Source organism: Pinus tabuliformis, chromosome Q, assembly GCF_031772625.1.
Source record: "Pinus tabuliformis cultivar Carrire ecotype Pingquan chromosome Q, CPIR1, whole genome shotgun sequence".
In the NCBI taxonomy this organism is placed as follows: domain Eukaryota; kingdom Viridiplantae; phylum Streptophyta; class Pinopsida; order Pinales; family Pinaceae; genus Pinus; species Pinus tabuliformis.
The window spans coordinates 598,011,034-598,031,813 of record NC_142296.1 but is presented as its reverse complement, the minus strand read 5'-3'; positions in this window follow the sequence as shown (position 1 = coordinate 598,031,813).

The window sequence follows — 20,780 nt, the reverse complement described above, 5'->3', positions numbered from 1 at the left end:
CGGAACAGTGGGTTGCACTTAGACTGATGTAACAGGCTATTGGGAGATCGAGTTCGCAATGAACAAGCCTGTAGTAGGCATGGCGTCGGACGCCCAAATAGAGTTATGGTAAAGTGATGAGGCACTAGGTGTACCTGAAACCAACTGTGCCAAAGACACATAATTAGGCGACACACCAGTGGGAGTTCTCCCTGTATAGGGGAAACCTTAAGGAGGAAAAGAATTTTCTTCCTCCTCAATAGCGTGTGGAGTAGAAACTTCTAACTCCTACGGAAAGGTGACTAGAGCATTGCCTTCGAGTTCCATATCCAGGATCAAACAACGACAAATGACCAAAGAAGTACTAGGGGATAATTCCAAAGGAACACCCGACTGATCGTACGGATTGTGGGGACGCTACAGTGATATCACAACATGGTCAAACAAAGGATTCAGAGGATAGATAACCATTCCCATATGACCATCAGTGGTCGACGAACTCTTAAGAGTTTGAATGGGATTGTCCGAAGATTCCGAGCCAATATGAGGAGATGACCTAGTATCTAAAGTAGGTAGATGACAAGATGACAAAGGTCGAATGCTCAGAACAATTCCGAGTTCAACACCTTGGTCCTCAAGTGATTCTGATAACTCAGGAAACGACTCCTTGGGAAATATTTTAAATGGAGGAAAGGAAGAGGAACTAGGTGAACGAGATGGTTCAGCCACAATGACCTTGCCTTAATTAACATAAAAGAGAGAGATAAACTTCAAGGCTCTAAAATTTTCTTTAAGGGAAACTCACGATTTGGTCTAGAAAATACTGACAGGTTATTATCAGATCTGCGCAATCAATTATTAAGATGCATAATTAGACTAGTGCTCTTTCATTTTCTAAGAGCCGAGAAAGAAACAAATATGACTCTATCGCTTTCAATCGGAAATGAGCTGGAAAGGACAAGTGCTCGAATGATATTTTAAGTTTAATAATTCAAAAAGATCAAACGAATGTTCTCGATGATCTAGGTATACAGGATTACCAGGAAACTGTGAACTGCAGAATACCTCCCGGCCAACTAAGAAGTATGAGTAGGCAATCTCCCCGAATGTTGTGTTTGGTGTATCACATTTGCAATGTGGTCGACTCGGCTTCCTATGGATAAAGGATTGCATCCTAGAGGGGTCTCCCATTATATACTCAACGGTAAGGGGAGCACAAATCCGTACTAGCGATGTCTAATGCCGAAGATAATGACGTCTGCTAGGTTTAAAGACACTGGAATATGTCTCTAGCCTAGACCTTCTAGATATGATCGTTAGATTTCAAATGCGCCTTAGGTTAATTGAGTTCATTTCAAAGTTTATCTTGAGTTATGTCTCAGTTTTCAGGCCTTAGCGATGTGACTCGGAAAACCTTAAATGCAACTAAACGACACTAGACCCTTTCAATTCAATGAATTGTCTACACTAGAGAGGGCAAAAAACACACAATCAAATGCAAACAACCAAGCACATGAAAGCAAAATGATCTTTCACTACTTCATTTTTTTAGAAAATAAACTAATGAAAAATGCATTCCAATTCCTAATTTCTTGACAAGTACATTTCTAACAATCCTTCCAAAAGAAAAAGAGTTCTTTTCCTTTTAAAATGCCAATTCAATCCTAGTATTTCATGATGCTAACTACCATAGCATACTGATGCAACAAACTAGAATTTCATACTTTTTCATGAAACAACAAAATGAATTTTTCATATACAACACTTCAATGAAAAAGTTTTCAAGACAATTAGCCCTTCAAGCAAATGAAAACATGAAAAGAGAAACACGTTCAAACTAATGAAGCACCAACTTTACCAAAAACAAGACAAGAAATATGATCCATGCCAGAAAAGAAATTTTTAGACAAGCAAATGAAAACTTTTCAAACTTGTGTAATGGAGGTCAAAGCCATAAAAGGATCGCAAATGAAATGAAAGGAGTAAGTACACCAACAACTCGACTCACTAAGTTCACAATCAGCTGAGTGGATGACAATCTACATACCCTAGTGTCACTAACCATCCAATGACCCAAGAAATCAAGCAGAAAGATGCCAAACCAACAAGCAAACAAAACCAAATGAAAAGTAGCTTTCTATTCAGGGAGAAAATGGTCTAAAAGGCCTACGTGGTCGAAATCATGAGAGAAAAACACACTGGCCAAGATTGGGGACAAACCCTAATCTTCACTTACAAGCATCGGTATGACTACCTAACTGGCAACAAGCGCCAAAGGGAGGTTGATGCAACTGTTTTTCAGCATATCGCACTAATCAGCATGTCTGTAAGAGGATTAAGCACGTTGAGCGAGGGAGCCAAGAAAAAAAAAGATTTAAACCTCAGACCAGATCTGCTACTATGAATTTCAAACTCAGACCAGTAAGCAAAGGAAAAGAAATAAAACCAAAGGGAAAAAGTGGAACTAGAAAATTTCTCATGAAATCATGAAATCTCAAACAAGACAAACAGAATGATTGGCTCCCCAGTATGGTCGCCAATTTGTAGTGCAGTGAAATTATGAGTGCAGACACGAACAATTCCTCTAGCCCGATAATGGGTCTAGCCACAACTGATACATTCTATTGAAGATTTCCTTAGGTTAGAACCAATTAAGAGGGCCTACCTCTTAGTACACTTATCCGATTTGATGATTTCCTTGCTTGCTAGCTCTAGCTATCTCTCGCTTCCTTCTTCAAACACCTAAAACAAGTAAACAACAAAAAACAACAATCATGATAATAAACAAATTGTAATTCAACCTACTTAACAAGTCAAGAAACATTAAGCCAGGAACATTTAATATGACACATCATGTAGGAAATCAATTGATAGTTGCATATATATTGAATCAAGAAGAGATTACAACCATTGTCTTGACGTTGTCGTTCTCCTCCGACAAAACTATGTTCCCACACACTTTTGTTAACATTCCATGATGGCCTCAACAATAATAGTTTTAAGGCTCTTCCCTTTAGGCTTCACAATAAACCAAATTCACACTTCTCCCTCACACAACTAGAGAGCTGCAACTATGAATAGCTTGTCGTTTACTCCAAACTTAATTAGCACTAGCACACCAACATTAACACTAGCTTGTGCTTGGGAAAAAGGGAGGTGTATATAGCATGAATGGATGGGAGATGGATCCTCTTCTCATGGGATAAGGTCCTATATCTTGAAGTAGTTCCATCATTATAGGGGAAAGGAGCCCAAACTGACATCCTTGACCCCATCTGGCCAAACCATTTACCAGACTTTTGTTACGAGGCTTCTAGCGCTGGAAGCTTCTGCTCTTTATTTAGAAAACTTTCCATAAGAGGACTGCATGACTAGAACAAAGCTCAGTCGCTCCATTCGGTGCTAGGGATAGTGTTAATCCCTGCATATCGGTGCAAGGAGGACAACGACCATTAGCACCTGTCATGTAAATTGGGAAAAACAGAAGATTTTGGGGAAATGGTGCAAAAGGGAATTTTTCTGCTCATGAAGAGGGACACAATGGGAGTTTCTTCATGAAGGAAAAGCATGTAGATTTCACTGTAGAGTTCCTCCAAGATCAAGGAACGGGGAGTAGAGGGACAGTGACAAAATGTTGTGTAACATGCCACCCTCTCTAATGCACTGTCGGCTTTTGTAGAGGTTTTCCTTCCCCCAAATGACTCAGAAATAGCACTTGCCTTCCCACAACGTTAGATTTTGATTACCTTGTTTGGGGTTGAACCATTGATAAGGCATTGAAGCATAGAAATTGCTATCTGGGAGTCCCTTGTAACCTGCAGTTTTGTGATGCCAAGATCCTAGGCCATCTGTAATCCTCTGTCCAAAGCAAGGTATTATGCCACATTGTTTGTTGTGTGTCCCCATGAGGCTATGAGTACTCTAATCACCTACCCTTTGTCATTCTGAATGATTCCCCCAAGGCCCAACTTCCCAGGATTGCCTTTATATGCTCCATCAAAGTAAATTTTGTGGAATCCCTTTGGGGGACATATGAACCTAGTGGAGGATGCCTGATTAGGTTGCAACCTTCGAGGGGGAGGAGGGATATAGGATTTTTGAGAAATGCCTAGTGCTAAGATAATGGGTCGCTCTCGTCCCTCTACCTTCCAATACTCTTCCTTGCATTGATCAACAAAGAAGGACTCCTAGAGGTTTTGCTTAATGGTTATCCAAACAGTGGGGGGATGAAAGGGTACCATGTGAAAGATTACTCTGTTCCTTGCCTTCTAGATATTCCATAGTACTAAACCTTGAGAGAGGCACTAGGTTCCGCTAACGACGCGGTTCTTGAAAAGGGACAATCTCCAGGTGTCTAGGGTTTTCCCAAGGTTATTGGTAGACATGTCTGAGGCCCCAAAGAGATTTGAATGTCACCCCCATACTTCGAGTGACTTTGGGCATGAATTTATAAGGTGGTCAATTGTTTCCTCCTCATTGTGGCATGGGGGCACCATGATGGATCGCTAAAGCCTCTTTGTCTTATTTTGTCCCATGTTAGAAGTTTTCCCAACCTAGCTAACCATAAGAAAAAGGATACTTTGGGCCATAAGCGAGAATACCATATTCGTTCCATATAGAGTCTGGCTCCAGATTTCCTTCTGTCAACAAGAGGGAGTAGGCTTCCTTTAAAGTGAACATTCCTTGGGTTATATATCCCCAACATTAGCTTATCTAGCTCCCCATTGTTGAGGATGGGTTGTTGCCATAGAGTTCCAACGAGGTCTTCCCATCCCCTGTGTGGAATTTGAGGAGGCCAGTCATTAGAGGTCTTCCATTCACTCCATTTGGCTTACTGGGTTGAGTCCTTCCAGAAGTTCTTGACTAGTTTGCTCCTAGCATAGTTATGAATTCCTTGACTGCTAAGAAGGCCTGATCTTCATCTAGTCTGGGATGTTGCATCCAAAAATCACTCTAGAACCTAGTAGTGGCACCATCCCTGATTTCCCAAAACCCATGAGTTCAAATGAAGGCCTACTAGGTTTTAATACGATTCCAAATCACGGATCCTTTTAGGAGATTATGATGTTCTTGCAGGGGATGCAATCCACCCTCAACCCTATATTTTGCATTCCAAATTTGTTTCCATATATCATTTCCTCCTTGTAACCAATACCACCACACCTTCACACTGAGAGCCTGGGATAAGGTCTCAAGGTCCTTATGGCCCAAGGCTCCCTAAAGTTTCGGTTTACATAACTTATACCATGCCACCAATGCCCATTTCCTCTAGATCTACATCCTAGAACAAAGGAATTTCTCAAATTTTTTTGTCAGTTCTTTGGAGATTATTTTGGGTGCAAGCAATGTTGAGAGCTAATATATAGGGATTTCCTGCATAATCGACTTCAACAAAACTAGCCTTCCTACTGATTTGAGAGATCTGAATGTCTAGACGGAGAATTTCTTATCAATACGGGACAATACCTCTTTCCAGATTAAAAGCTTGAGGGAGTTGGATACCAGGGGGATGCCTAAATAAGTACTGGGGAGAAATCCCTCTCTAAATCCCAAGGTTCTAGCCAGATTATTTCAAACTCGAGTGTGAGTATTGAAGAATTATATGTCCGAAATTTCACCATTTATCTCGGTACTCACCTGAATCCTCTTGGAATATCTCCAGAATCTCCTTTATTTGCTTTGATTCTTGTAGTAATGGCTTACCAAAAAGCATGTTGTCATCGACGAATTTTTTATGATTCATCAAAGGGGTTCCCTGAGATATTTTGATACCCATAAGATCCCTTAATACCATTGCAGTTTTGATTAACCAACGCAAGCCTTCAGAAGCAATGATGAAAAGGAAAGGGGATAAATGGTCCCCTTTTCGAAGCCCTTGCGATCCTCGAAAGGGTCGAGAGGGCACCCTGTTCACCAATATTGAGAAGAATGACGTTTTTATTAGTGCTTTGATCCATCTATTCCACAGTGGGGAGAAACCAAATCCTGCAAGAATTGATAACAAAAATTCCCAATTTAATCTATCATAAGCTTTAGAAAGATCAAGCTTTATGATCATACCTAGAATTCGAGTTGATGTTAAGGTGTGCACTACCTCATGGGCTACCACAATTCCATCCAATATCTGTCGACCTTCGAGAAAACTTGTTTTCTCTAGTCCTATTATGGTCTTCAACAAGGGTTTGAGTCTTCTGGCTAGGATCCCTAAAATAATTTTGTAGATGACGTTACATAAAGTGATTGGGCGAAACCTGCTTGGGGCCAAAGCTTCTCCCTTCTTACGAATGAGGGCTAGAAATGTTGTGTTCAGGCCTTCCCATAGCCATTGGAATCACCAGGAGTACTATATAATCTCTAATATTTCTTGCCCTAATAATTTCCATCCTGCTTTGAATAATTCAACAGTGAACTTGTTTGGGTCTGGTTCCTTGTTTGTTGGAAGAGCCACTATATTAATGATGGTGATTCTATAAAGATTTTGGGATCATATTGAGTTCACGGTCATGGTTTCCTCTCTTTACATTACTGGCATGTGGGATATGATCCATACCTAGAATCACCACGAAAGAATTTTGTTTGGGCTAAACTCCCTAGTTTACCCATCGTATTCTAGTCACGTGAATTACTGATGATGATCGACATTTCCATTGGTAAATTGTATTTCTTGGAGGAAACAAATCTGTTACAGAGAGATAAATGTATTGCATGTATTTTGGTGGAGGTGGACTTTTCTACTAGCCTTTGAGCGAAGGTGGAGCTCAATTTGGGTAGCTTCTCTACTAGGTAGTGAATTCGCTATTGGGAAATTCCTTTTCACTGTCCGGGTTGTCATAATGTTGGACATCTTATTATCGAGTGCCCACATAGATTTGGAAATACACGAAATGGAATATCCAAAAATGTGTGTGATGGGGGTCTTCAATTGACATCTGTATACTCTTTGGCGGCTCAGGAGATTTGTCAACACTCTCTCTTGGGTAATCTTAAAATCACACCATCGATGACATGCCCTGAGCAACATATTCATAATTATTTGGTATCATGTGTTGTTTCTCTTAGTAATTCTACATTCCATCCTTTACGTATTGTTTCTCTGCATATTTAGCTGCCACATTCTGATTGTATTGAACATTCTTCATTTTTATCTGTATCAAACATTGCTCCATGTTCAGAAAATTTGGAATCTGCCCACACTCTATATTTTGATGTGAATGGGATGACCTTCACTATTGATGACTCGTTCACTGTTAGACCTAACCCTGTTCACATCCAATTTGGGACCTTTCTAAAGACCTTTCTCCTACTAATTCGGTGGGCAGTGATAACAAGTTTCTTCACCTTCACCCTAATGTCCATCTAGAGAATCTGTTGATTCATTCATCCTCCTCCCCTAAGATCTCTATCAATCCCAATTCTTGTCGTAATGTGACAATTAGGAAGGAACGATGTTTGAAACCTTAGAATCATTCGAATGGGGTTGATAGTGATCTTCACAATATTTTTTCAAAAATGGATTCTGGTCCATCATCTTCAAGTACATCATCTTTTGTTTCTTCTTTCTCTCCTATTTGGTCCCTTAGAGATTATTTGCCTGATTATGAGGGCTTACCATGATAATCATGTCCTTAAACATTAGGGGCTTGGGGAGTGCCAAAAAATTCCTCATACTCCCACACTTGATTGAGGTTAATCACCCCCCTATTGTCATTTTACAAGAGACAAGAATGAATGGAGACAAAATTTGGCCTATTCTCCTCTACATCTATCCTAGGTGGTGGGTATGTACTATGGATACTTGAGTTTATTTGGTGGTCTTGTGATTTTTTTGGATCCTAAGGTTGTGAATTTTCTTGCCTATAAATCCTTTGCAAGTATCCTTCTATCTATTTTCTTCAGGGGCTCGAAGGACAAATTTAATATTCTTAACACATATGCATCATATTCTTCCATAAGATACTTCTGAGATAAATTGGAATCCTGTGACCTGGTAAGGATGGGATTTTTTGTTTTGGCGGGGCATTTGAACATCACCATTGAAGATAATGAGGCATGGGGGGACCATTGCAGATTGGATCCATTAGTGGGGTACTTCAATGATATTTTTGGCAAGAACCACTTGATGGATATTTTGTTGGCTTTCTTTATTCCAGCCTGGAGAAATGGATGGGTGTGAAAATTTCTAAACTGAAATTCTACTTCAGAAACTGATTTATTTCATCTACTTATTATACTCAGTAAGTTATTTATGAAATTCCTTCAGCAAATATTAAAACAAATGCTACTGCAGTTATCACACAATTACCTAGACAAAAAATACATGCACAAGAATTGATCACATTGACACAGTTATTTTTGGACAATTGTCCTCGGAAAAATCTAATGGGGGAAAACCGATGCAACAAATGAGGGATTATTAATATTCAAAAATAATTTCTTTTACAAGGAATGATTTTATAGAGAAACTGAAAGAAAACACCTGATACTTTCCCTCTGTGACCGCCTGACACTTTGAAGACCCTGCTCCCACTTCCGCGGCACCCCTGCGTCACTCCGATTGGCCCAGCATGGCTCTAAGTGGCTCTGTGTCCCTCTGCGTCAGCTCTTATAGGCCCTGCCTCTCTCTTTCTGCATTGTCTTCCACTGAACCTGTGTCACCTCCTCCTCTATCACTGCCTACTACTGAAGCCCTCCTCTTCCTCCACCCTGTAACTCCCTATGAAATTGATCTCCTCTTCCTTGAGAATCGAATTTCCTTGAGATACTGAGTATCTACCAGTGTATCTCCAAATGAACCTCAATTCTTCTCTTATACTTTTCCTGTTGATGAATCAATGGTCGAGATGAAGTTGGGTGAGATTAACCTGCGCAAAGGTAGGCACAATTGGTCTAAATCGATCCCTCAGATCCCTCAGACAATTGGAACCAATTTTCCGCACCCTGGAGAAGTCTGAGGGATCGATTTAGACCAATTGTGCCTACCTTTGTGCAGGTTAATTTGCACACTATCCTAACCTGCGAGACCTTCACAATCTATTAGGATCACCTTTCACGTAGTCCTAACCAGGGGCTGAGATGCCTTCGCGTTTCTAGGGTAGTGATTTGCACTATTCCCACAAGTTATATAGCGTATCTTACTTATGTTCTTACAATTGTTAGTTAATTTCACATAAACAGATACCTTATCTCACATTTACTTAATCAACACAGTTATAGATGTTTGCGCACCATATAGACAACAGAAATTCAATTTATACCCAATATATTTGATACAAAAAACAGGAAATAAATACACAGAATTGATGTAAAACTTCTATTTATTAATGCTTCAATAGCTATAGACTCGACTCACCCTGCGCACTCAGCTGCAAGGGTCCATGCACTCAACTGTGAACTACTAGGCCTCTGCGCACTCAGCTGCAGAGCCTTCTCCTACTCTATGACCGAAAGACTTGACTCTACACTTCAGAAAAGACTCAATTCTTCATCATTCCTTCTAATTATATTATCCTCTATTCAACTACTTAGAGCCTTTCTCTATTTATAGGTGGACAACCCTATGACTCATTTACATCTTCACACTCTGCGCCCACAAAATGTGGAGTCTTTACATCAAATTTACACTTTTTAGCCAAAATCTGGGCTTTAAGCCCCAAAACTTCTCTTGGGAGATCCCGCGTCCAACAAGCCCCCAACACAAACATCGTGACTGACCCTCAAGTCACTCTGTTAGTGTGAATATCTTTGTGTGGAGACCTTCCAACTCTGCTTGGACTACTGCAGGATCGACAACGCACTGAGCAGCTACCTGTTTCACTTCCTGGACATGCTATTAAGAGACTGTTGTAGCTGAACCACTACCCTGGACCTATTCTTGCATTCCCTGCATATGCACAAACTTGGCTTCAATCGAGGCTGTAATGACGAATGCCTCATCGATCCATGGTTATACGTGTGCCTTCAAGTCAAATTCCTTATGTCGCGTAGCGTCTACCTATTCCTTGAGTGCTTTTGCCTTCTGCATCCACGCGAGCCTCTGTGTAAGGGCCACCAACTGTGTGATCCCTTTATTTTAGCGTACTGTTGCTGCAGCTCGCACGCTTCTGTTTCTAAGCGCTATATGTTGAGGTCCTCCTACAGAGTGGTGAGGGCCTCAAACAACCCTTTAAACAGTTTGGTGTAGTCCTTCAATACACTGTTGATCTCCGTTATTCGTGCTGTAATGGTGCTGGTGTGTTGTTCCTTCACCTCAAGCACACCACACGAACTTCTCCTCGCCTTTTTTTGCTAATGGAACTAATCTATAGTTATCTACTCTCCCGGAGTTGAAGGCTGTGCCTTTAATTGCATCTCATCTATCTAAAGGTTTAGCTCGAGCTAAACCTTAGCCATTTCTTCTTTTGCCTTGTGCACCCCTACTGGTAGTATCTGGATGCGCGCCTCTGCTGGTTCCTCGACTGGGATGGCCAACTCAGGGACCATTTGGTAGGCTTCCTCAACCACCTACACTAGTTTTCTATTTTGTGTCATGACCTCGTTGCGCTGCAGGCTCAATTTTTCAATATTAATCCATTTCTCTCTCATGACCTAGAGTTCGCGGCCCTCCCTAGCCTGCAGTTCTGCAGTCACTCCATCCTGCAGAACATAGACCGTCTCCTGAGGGAGCACGACAATGTTTATCCCAACTCCCATTAGTGCTTTACCATAGGCCTGTCGGCCTCATTTTCTGTAACCAGTGTGCCCTCTAGTATCACTATGGTGTTGGTCATGCAGGTACGCAGCATTTCCTCAGCCACGGTCATGCTTACTGCGAGGTTGGTCGATAGAGTACCAGCCTGAGGAGTGTGCACCTGCAACTCCTATATCTGTGTCCGGAGGGCTCCAAACACCATCTGGTTTTCCTTCGCAAATTGTTGGAGGGCCTTTGCAGTGACATCCCACGCCATCTCCCCTATGTCATGGAGATCCCCCTCAATGAGGGTGATTGAGTCGAAAGAAGTCTTAGAGGCTTTCGACTTCTTCCGTGGCCCCACCTGCTCTCACAGGTGTTGTCGCTTCAGTTGTGTGGACGCTATATGTGGGTCTGCACCACCTTCCTCTATTTCTATCTCTTGTTCAGATGAAGGTGACTTATGGGCCTCACACTCCTTCTCTGCTATCTTTTCTTGTTCTTCTGCTGCCTTAGCAGTGTCCTACACCTCCTGCACCTTTGCTGCTGCTGCTTCGTTCCTTCTCTTCTCTACAAACTATGCCATCTAGAGTTTTTCCTCCTCCTTCTTCCTCTGTGTAGTGGACTTTTTTTATTCCACTGTGGAGCTGGTGGGAGCCTACCACTTCGGCGGCCACGATTCAAGCACAGCGAATATGACATCGTCCGTGGCCAAGTAAGGTAGCTCATTCCATGCCTTCATGGGGTCCTTCCTCACTCTAATGTACATGAGATTGAAGTCTGCCTTGAACTTTGTGAAGCTCTGTAGATTGTTATAGACAGTGGGTGATAACCGTAGCTTACATTTAATCCCCATTGCGATGTTCATCTCCATGAAAACCCAGAATATCTTGCTGTCTCTGATCCTCTGCGCATCTTTAGTTGCCCATAGTGAAGCGTACTTCCCTACCTCTAGAGGATCCTTTGCAATCATGACGAACTGGCTGTCCTCAGGTAATTCTCAAGCCACTGGCACTATGGATAGTAGAATCCATGCATAGTAAAAAGTCTTCCCCTGTTCCTATGCCTCGCGCAGTTTTGCACGAACTCCCTACATTTGTAATCCACCCAATTAAATTGGACCCCCTCTATGCACTGCGCGGAAAGTAGAACCACCAACGCAGGCACCTCATTCGTGCAACACTTCCTCATAACTTTTCCTACTATATCTACTTCGCGATTTTGACTGTAGCGTTATTGATACTGGAGATTGTGTACCCTCTCTTTTTCTTCTCCAGCTTGAGCTTCTTCTTCATGGCCTCCATGATGGCTAGATCATCACTTTTACCCTTGGATATGTTTGTTGGATCCTCCCCTTTACAAGGGAGCCCGTAATTCTGTGAATTAGATGATCCATGATGGGGATGGGCTCCTCCAGCCACAAACACCCATCATGCACTAGGCAGAGTAGCTGCCTGATGATAAAGATAGTCACTGGGGCACCCTGTGACACCTCACTACTGCATGCAGTCCTGTCATCGTGCAGCTCTCGGGCATAGTATTTTATAGTCATGCACCTCCTTTCAGCTACCTGGAACGCTAAAACTATGCTTCATGTGGCTAGTCAGATGGTCGGGCCACCTATATACGACTTCATCTGACTACCATTTACTTTTCTTGGGAAGAGTTCACCATTTAACTTCTCCAACTGCACCGCGCCACCATCTGTGATTTCCTTAATAACATATGGTACCATCCCATGAAACAAACTGAAAAACTCTTGGTGGTGGTCCCCAATTTTGTCAATGTAATCGAGCTCATCCTACTCTATTATCATGATCTTTCTATCAAGAAAGTCCTTCTTTATTTCTTCCTCAAACTTCTTGACTTCCGCTTCCACCATGGTGCTTTTCTCCCTCAACCGAACTCTTTCATTCATGAGTTCTTAGAGCCTAAGATCACCTTGCTAGATCTCTTCATCGAGTCCCAACCGTTAGTCTTCAAGCTCTTCCAATGGCGCGAGGCTTTCTTTTAGGGCTCTGCGATCCATTACCGCTGCAAGTGCCACTATGCGTGGACTATACTCCATAGGTATTATAGCTTCTACTCCATCGACCAACCAAAAAGGCGTCTGTCTAGGTATGCGCAAGTCCCAACCACTTCGTTATGCATTGCATACCTTGTTCAGCACGTTGCACACCTTGTCAAATGCTTCTACATGGATAACCTTCTGCGTGATTATTCTTCCCACATACTGTTCATCCAACCTTAAGAGCTAGCTACACATTTGTCCCCCAAACACACGCTTATTGACCATACCTCTCAGCATGGAGTTCATGCGCATCCTCATAGGTTGTTTTCCATATGCCTGTATCCTCCTGGTTAGATGTGCGCGCAGATCATCTTGCCCATTATATTTATCTGTCAATCACACTCTAGGCTTCCCAAATGGAGTATGCATCATCGTTCTACATTCGCACCAGTCGTCAAAGCTCCCTTTGTGCGTACCCCACCATCTACCGAGCGTAGCGCGTAGTACCCAATTCAAAGCATGGAAGCATTGCTTTTCCGACACTTCTCTTTCAAATCTATCCAAGAAGGTATCTACCTCACTTATCCCATCACAAGTAGGCAAGTCTCTTACTTCTGTCATTACGTAGCCAATGACCTTGTCATCATATTACAATTTAGTGTAGTCACCTCATGTAACCAATTCTGCCATCGCTCTGTTTCCTCATCTGAATCTGAAGAATAAGAGCTCTCGCACTCCCATGTGTTACACTAAAAAATGTCACCTTGACTACTTACAGTTAGTATGGCTCAAATCAACAGTCATGCTACCCTCTTAGGCAAGTCTTATGCCTCTGTTATCCATCTCAAACTCAAAGAAGAGAGAAAGTCTTGTAAAAAATATGTTTATCTCTGGGGTCGCAGGTTCTCTCTAGCCTTACCTGCGGGGACGCTGACCATGTTCACAAAAGGTGCGTCCTTGGACGCTCTGTATGTTAAAGGACAGGTGCGTCCTTCTGTAAAAGGCAAAATGCGCGAGTTTCATCTTAAAAAAGTTACTTGTGGTTACTTCTAGAACTTTCTAGAGGTCGGTTTGATGAATTGGATGCACCTCCAGTTGGTTCATGTATCTCTATTAAGGGGGAACTTATCCCATCAATAAGGGAGCTATCCCACCCAAAGAGGGGGATTATCCCATTGATGGTGGACCTGAATAACCTCTTTACAGCACTATAAATAAAGACATTGAGCCAGAGGGAGGAGAGGTTGGAGCTATACATTTTCTTTGGGTAAATGCTACAGGATTTAGGTCTTCCATTAGAGCCTTTGTGAGGAGAGATTGTCTTCACTTGATTCTACTTGGGAGAGGGTGAGCTTTGTCAAATTAGAGGAAAACCCTTGATGGACCCTGGGAGGAACTTGCACAACACCAAGGCCAGGTTGTAAGAGTTTCTTTGTTTCGTTATTAATACAAACTGGTTTATTTTTCTCAATAGCTTGTGTTAATGAGTTATTTCATGTGTTCCTTGGTCTGCATGTTGAATGTATGTTTTATTATATGAAATGCAAGTGCTTGGTAATTGTTTGTGGTTGCAGGAATTGACTTGAAGGAGGAGCTCATCCGGATCGGCAAGGACGGACTACAACAACAGCGTTTTGGAATAAGGTAAGCCTAAACACTTGTAGTTTTCATGTTTTAAAAGGTATATTTAGAGAAAGATCACTCCATTTTGTCTTGTTTGTCGCTAGAGAGTTTAGACTCCTAGGGAGGTCAGTTGTGTCCGCACCCTTGACAAATTCCGTGTGACAAATTGGCGACTCCACTGGGGAATCCATTAATGTGAAAGTCTTTTCCTTTGTGTGAACTTTGCTCTGAGAAAATCATTTTTATTTTCTGGTTTTTGACTGTGAGAATTAGTATTTGGGTGGCTTAGCTTTAGATTTAGTTAGATTTGGTTTTTCTTAACTTTTCTAGAAGGACGCACCCTCTGAGTACTGCACAGTGCGTCTTTGGACGCGCTGTTGCCGTTTGCACAGAGCGGGCCCGCGCCTGTTCTAACGGGTTGCCTGCGTCTTCCTGTAAAAATTTAGGAAAACTCCATTTTTGCTTTAATTGCTTTTAGATTTTGGTTTTTCTTAGTGTTTTCTGCCCAGATCCTTTAGTACCCTGTCAAAAATTTTCACCTGAACTTGTTTCATTAGCATTCCTGCTTTTAGCTTTCATCAATTGGGTGTTTTGAGTCTCTTTTTTGAGAAATTCTTAATTTGATTTCCTTTGGTCATTACTTGGAGGTCTCTCTCAGTCTTTTCACAATTTTCCATCTTTTTGCTTTTGTTTTTGCAAAAAAATTTCCCCCTCATTCGCCGGGGGGGGCTAAATTGTGTATGAGTGTTAATCGCCTTTGAGTGTTTTTATGTTTTGATCTTTGGAACTCTCACCCAATTTTCTCGACTTGCACTTGATTGGTTCTTAGATTACATTAGAATCATCTTGTGTTTGAGAATTCTCTTGCATAGATCACATTTGCATAATTAGAGTTCTCAGTTTCAGAATATGAATGAAAAATGTGCATAGATTACATTTGCATACTTTTCATGTGAATTGTGCATAGATTACAATTGCATAGTTTACATTCTGAAAAATCAAACGTAGATTTAGATCAGCTTTCTTTGATTTGAATTTACACAAAAATAAAAATAAAAATTGGTTTGGAATTGATTTGCATTAGTTTTTCTTGATGAAATTAGTGCATTAGAGAATTTGTTAAATTTTCTCTTAATGATCAATTTTTTGCATTGTTGGAAGTGAATGGAAACTCTCTCCTTACTCTAGTTAGGATTCATCGAATTGAAAGGATTCCATTATCATATTCGATTGCATTCAGTTGAGTCGGGTCATAACACCATTGGTTTCATCTCCATTTACCCATTTGAGTAATAACAGCCTTAATAACACAGCGCTTAATTAAAATTCATCTAGTAATTTTTACATTTCTAGGGCTCTGAAACACCAACATAGCTTAGGCTAGGGTCTTGGAGTGGGTGAGTACTTAACTCTCCAAGACTACAAAACCAAACAGATAGTTTATCTTGAGTAGAATAAATCCAATTGTTTCAATTGCACTCTGGGAAAGCTCCTCTTAAAGGAGAAGCACGAGCTCGTGTCCGAACCAGTGAGGGGATCATTCCCCCCTCGTTGGGAACGACGCCAGACAGTACGTATTACAAACGGTAAACCTCGGATTAACCATTGTCGAGGAGCCAGGGGTCACTTATCGGTAAACCTTGGATTATTGTCAAGGAGCCGGTAAGGGGATTAAGCTTGCTACTCTGCCCTTGCGTGCTGTCGGAGTTTAGACTGTTCCCCCAGGTGTAATTGTTGTGATTGGTAACTTTAGTGACCATAATCTTTAGGGTTCTACCGAGGTGACGGTGGAGGGAAGGTCCCACTGTACCTGGAGCAGACGTCGGTTATACTCACTTTGATTTTCCGGGGGGTTCACTTCACTTCGAGACGGTTAAAGTGGAGGAACTTGTGCCGGTCTATTCATTACGCAGGTTGCCGGGGTAACTGTTCCACCCGCCATTTCTGTACTGAATTCTGCGAGGTTGGGCTTCATCACCAACTAGTGTTTTCGGTCCGGAGAGCTTACTGTTTGTGTGTGGTTTGACTCCTAGATTTGATAGCGCGTGTTAATTTGTTTGTTTTTACTTTTAGAGACCATAGGTGTGATTTGTGAATTTTAATTGTTAGGTGTGAATTGTGAATTGTTAATTTTACTTTTAAATTGTTAATAAAATTCACTGAAGTTGAATATAATGGCAAATGTTCCGGAATTTATCAACCTAGGAACCCCTCCTAATGAGAATCCTAGTACTTTTCCTTACTTTGGAAATGTTGGTCCTCCTTATATGGCTACTTTGTCATTACCTGGATTTACAATAGGTTTACCGATATGGTTATTTTCAACTTCGTTGGCCCAAAATACTCCAATTGTTCCATCTCAACCGGATGCTTCACCTCAACAGAGTTCACCATCTCAACATCACCAACCTTCTGTTGACCCTTTACCTTGTTCGCCTAATTTTTCTTCCTCCATTTCTTCCTCTTCGCCTGGTAAAAGCCTTGATGCTAGTAACCAGGAGGCTAAGAAGAAGAAGAAAGGGAAGAAGAAGAAGAAGAAGAAGAAGCAAGATAAGAAAGAAGTCAACCAACCAACCATGGCTGTAAGTGTTAGTTGTGTTGAGGAAAATTCCGACATGCATCATAAACCCAAATACCCTTGCAGGCTTTGTAAGGGTGACCACTTCCTTGTCAATTGTCCTGGTATTCCAAAGGTCTTGGAAGTATGGTCAGAAAAATCTCATCAACTTTCCATTGATCCATCAACCAGTGATAGTCAGGTTCCTGGGAAAAAGGGTAAAGTTAGGTTTCCTTGTAAGTTATGCAAAGGGAGTCATCAAACTCACATTTGCCCTCACATGGATGAAGCCTCAACATTGTTGGAAAACCTTACTGTTCCACAGCAAGAATTTCCAACTGGTTACCGTAAACTTTCTCCCAACCTACCGTCAACTGACGGAGTGATTGATCAAATTTCAAGTACAGTCAATCACACTCTTCCATTGGAGAGTGAAACTCATGTCACTCAGGTTGATGATCTATTAGTTGATCAAGTGGTCGATTCAAATTCACGTTCGGTCGATCCCACTTTCCATCTAGAGAGTGAATTTCATGCCACTCAGGTTCTTCTTGTTACATCAGATTCTTCTGTGCCGGGGGGCATTTCACCTGTTTCTACAGAACCCCCTCCAAGTGCTGAGGTCTTTTCCTTTGATTGGAATAGACTGACAAAACCTCGTCTTCCTTCCTCCATCCCTTTCCAAATCATTGTTAAGGCTAGTGGTAGGGACATACATCGTACACAGGTAGATGAAGGTGCTTCTGTCAGTATTTTATCCTCAACTATTTGGAAAGCTTTGGGTTCCCCTCAGCTTGCGCCTATCACGCAGAATCTGAAAGCTTTTAACAGAACCATTAGTGAACCTTTAGGGATCCTTCCTAATTTTTCTATTACCTTGGAAGGTAAATCTGTCTGTATTGATCTTATGGTAGTTCGAGGTCCCTTGGATTTCAATTTACTCCTTGGGCGAGACTATGTTTATGCAATGAAAGCTGTCGTATCGACACTCTTTCGCGTGATGTCTTTCCCTCACAATGGCAGTATTGTGACTGTAGACCAGCTTTCATTCTCTAGTCTTGTCTCAACTACTAATAATATGACGCCCCTAAATGTTCCTGATTCTAAAGTGGTATCTACCCTGCCACGGGTTAATTATGTGGCAACTGGTCCCATGTTTTCAGTTACCAATGTCAGTGAGCCTCTCACTGTTGATTTAGATCCGGTAATTGACATGGAAAACTCTATGGGATTACTTGAACACGATGTTCTTATCCCTTTTGAGTCCCTTGACATGTGTTCCTTCCAAAGAACTGTTCTTCCTTCTGATGAAGATCTCTTGGAAGCCATGATCAAGGTGTGTCCATTGACATGTCTTTCTTCCAGTTAGAAGCCATGCTCAGTGTGTACGAGGATAGTTTGTTCCTCTCTCAACCTCGTTAAAAAATGAAACTGGATGGTACGAGGATAGTTTTTTCCTGTATCAACCTCGTTAAAAAATGAAATAGGCTAGCATGAGGACAGTTCTTTTACTGAGTCAACCTCATTAAAAAATGAATCAGCTAGATTTTAGGATATGTAGGTAGATTGTAGAAAGTAGGGTTTGAGGACAGTTCCTGTTACTGAGTCAACCTCATTAAAAAATGAATCAGGTTTGAGGACAGTTCCTGTTACTGAGTCAACCTCATTAAAAAATGAATCAGGTTTGAGGACAGTTCCTATTACTGAGTCAACCTCATTAAAAAATGAATCAGGTTTGAGGATAGTTCCTGTTACTGAGTCAACCTCGTTAAAAAATGAATCAGGTATGAGGATAGTTCTTTTCTTGTGTCAACCTCCTTAAAAATGAAACAACTCCCTTTTCAAGTTAAATATTGAAAGTAAACCTTCATTTCATCCAGCCGGTTGAATGCCATGAAGCCTGGGGGGCATGTACCTCGCTTTGCATCATTATGCTGGGGGCATGCGAATTTTTTGAGCATAGTTCCTTGTCTTGTGTCAAGCTCATTAACAAATGAAACAAGGGTAGGTTAAGTAGGCAGATTGTAGATTATTCATGAGCATAGTTCCTTGTCTTGTGTTAAGCTCATTAAAAAATGAATCAAGGATTTTAGAGCATAGTTCCTTGTCTTGTGTCAAGCTCGTTAAAAAATGAATCAAGGTTTTTAGACAAAAGTTTTTTGTTAGGTAGATTGTAGAAAGTAGTCATGAGCATAGTTCTTTGTCTTGTGTCAAGCTCGTTAAAAAATGAAACAAGGATTTTAGAGCATAGTTCCTTGTCTTGTGTCAAGCTCATTAAAAAATGAATCAAGGTTTTTTAGAGCATAGTTCCTTGTCTTGTGTCAAGCTCATTAAAAAATGAATCAAGGTTTTTAGAGCACAGTTCCTTGTCTTGTGTCAAGCTCGTTTAAAAATGAATCAAGGTTTTTTAGCGTATAGTTTTAGGTAGATTGTAGAAAGTAGTTATGAGCATAGTTCCTTGTCTTGTGTCAAGCTCACTAAAAAATGAAACAACTCCCACGAGTCTTCCCAAGATCTTGAAAGTAAAGCTTCATTCCATCCACCTCATTGAATGCAATGAAGCTTGGGGGGCATGTACCTTGATTTGCATCATTATGCTGGGGGCATGTGAACTTATAACAAGCATAGTTTTTCGTTTCAAGCTTGCATAAACATGAAACTAAATCCGAGCATAGTTCTTTTCCTGTGTCAAGCTCGTTAAAAAATGAAACAAATCCTCCTCTAATTGAGTCGAGAGTTTGACTAGACCTCATAGATGTTAGGTTGTACGTTTAGGTTAGTTATTTCAGTTTTTGCATAATTTTCTTACAGTTTTAGGTCGAGTCTTTCAAATGATCTCGTTCTTGAACCTTCATTTCATCCACCTTAGTTGAATGAAATGAAGCTGGGGGGCATGCGCTCTAACAGTTATGCTTAGGGGGCATCAAGCACAGTTTTATCTCTGTTTCAAGCTTGTGTAAAAATGAAACTAATTTGAAGCATAGTTTTTATCTGTTTCAAGCTTTTGTAAAAATGAAACCTATCTTGAGTCAATTTCAGTTATTTTCAAGACTCGTTAAACTCATGAAAATCCCGAGATTATTTTGCTATTTTTCATTCTCGTAAAACAAATGAAAATGCCGAGTTCTTTCCGTCTTTTCCTGCTCGTAAATTAAATTGAAAGTCGGCTATATGAGTACATTTTTATCATTTTTTCGAACTCGTTAAAACTTACGAAAAAGTGAAACCTTGGAGTTCTCTTTTAAGCCCTTTTCTGACTCCTAAAACATGAAAAGATCGCCGAGCGTTTCTTTTACACTCGTTAAAATGGAATTAAAAGACGGTCCCCTTTTAGCTCTTTTCTGACCGCAAAATCAGGAAAAGATTGCCGGGTTTTTGTCGTTTCAAACTCGATAAGGAAATAAAACGACGTGTCCTTGATCACTTTTTACTTTTCAGGTCAACGACACTATTATGAAAGTACTCCTTGGTCGCAAGATCAAGCGGTTCCCCCAGGTATTATTTTATACTTTTTCGGGCTTGAGGGACACAAATATACGAAAAAGTTCAACGTGGAGTCTCCTTTTGTTTTTTCAGACTCTCTAAAAATGAAAAACGCCGAGTTTCTCCTATACTGGGCTCGTTAAACTTTTACAGTAGAGGACCTGTTCAATTACAAACAGGAACAAACCACTCCTTCCTAGGGTTCGAATTTAAACTAGGTTGGACTCGTCCGAAGGATGAGCTTATAATCAAGCATATGTTATCCTCCTCAAGCTTGTTAAAAATAAAGAGGTACTTGCCAGAAATGGTGGGGGAAAAGAGAGAAGAATGAACCTGTTTGTCACCTTTTGTCTCAGAAGAAACTTTATTACCACTCTTGAACACGACACTTTTCATTCACCTGGGTTGGGAAATCTTTTACCTCACAGTTGACCAAATCACTTTGAAAGTCTTTAACCGGG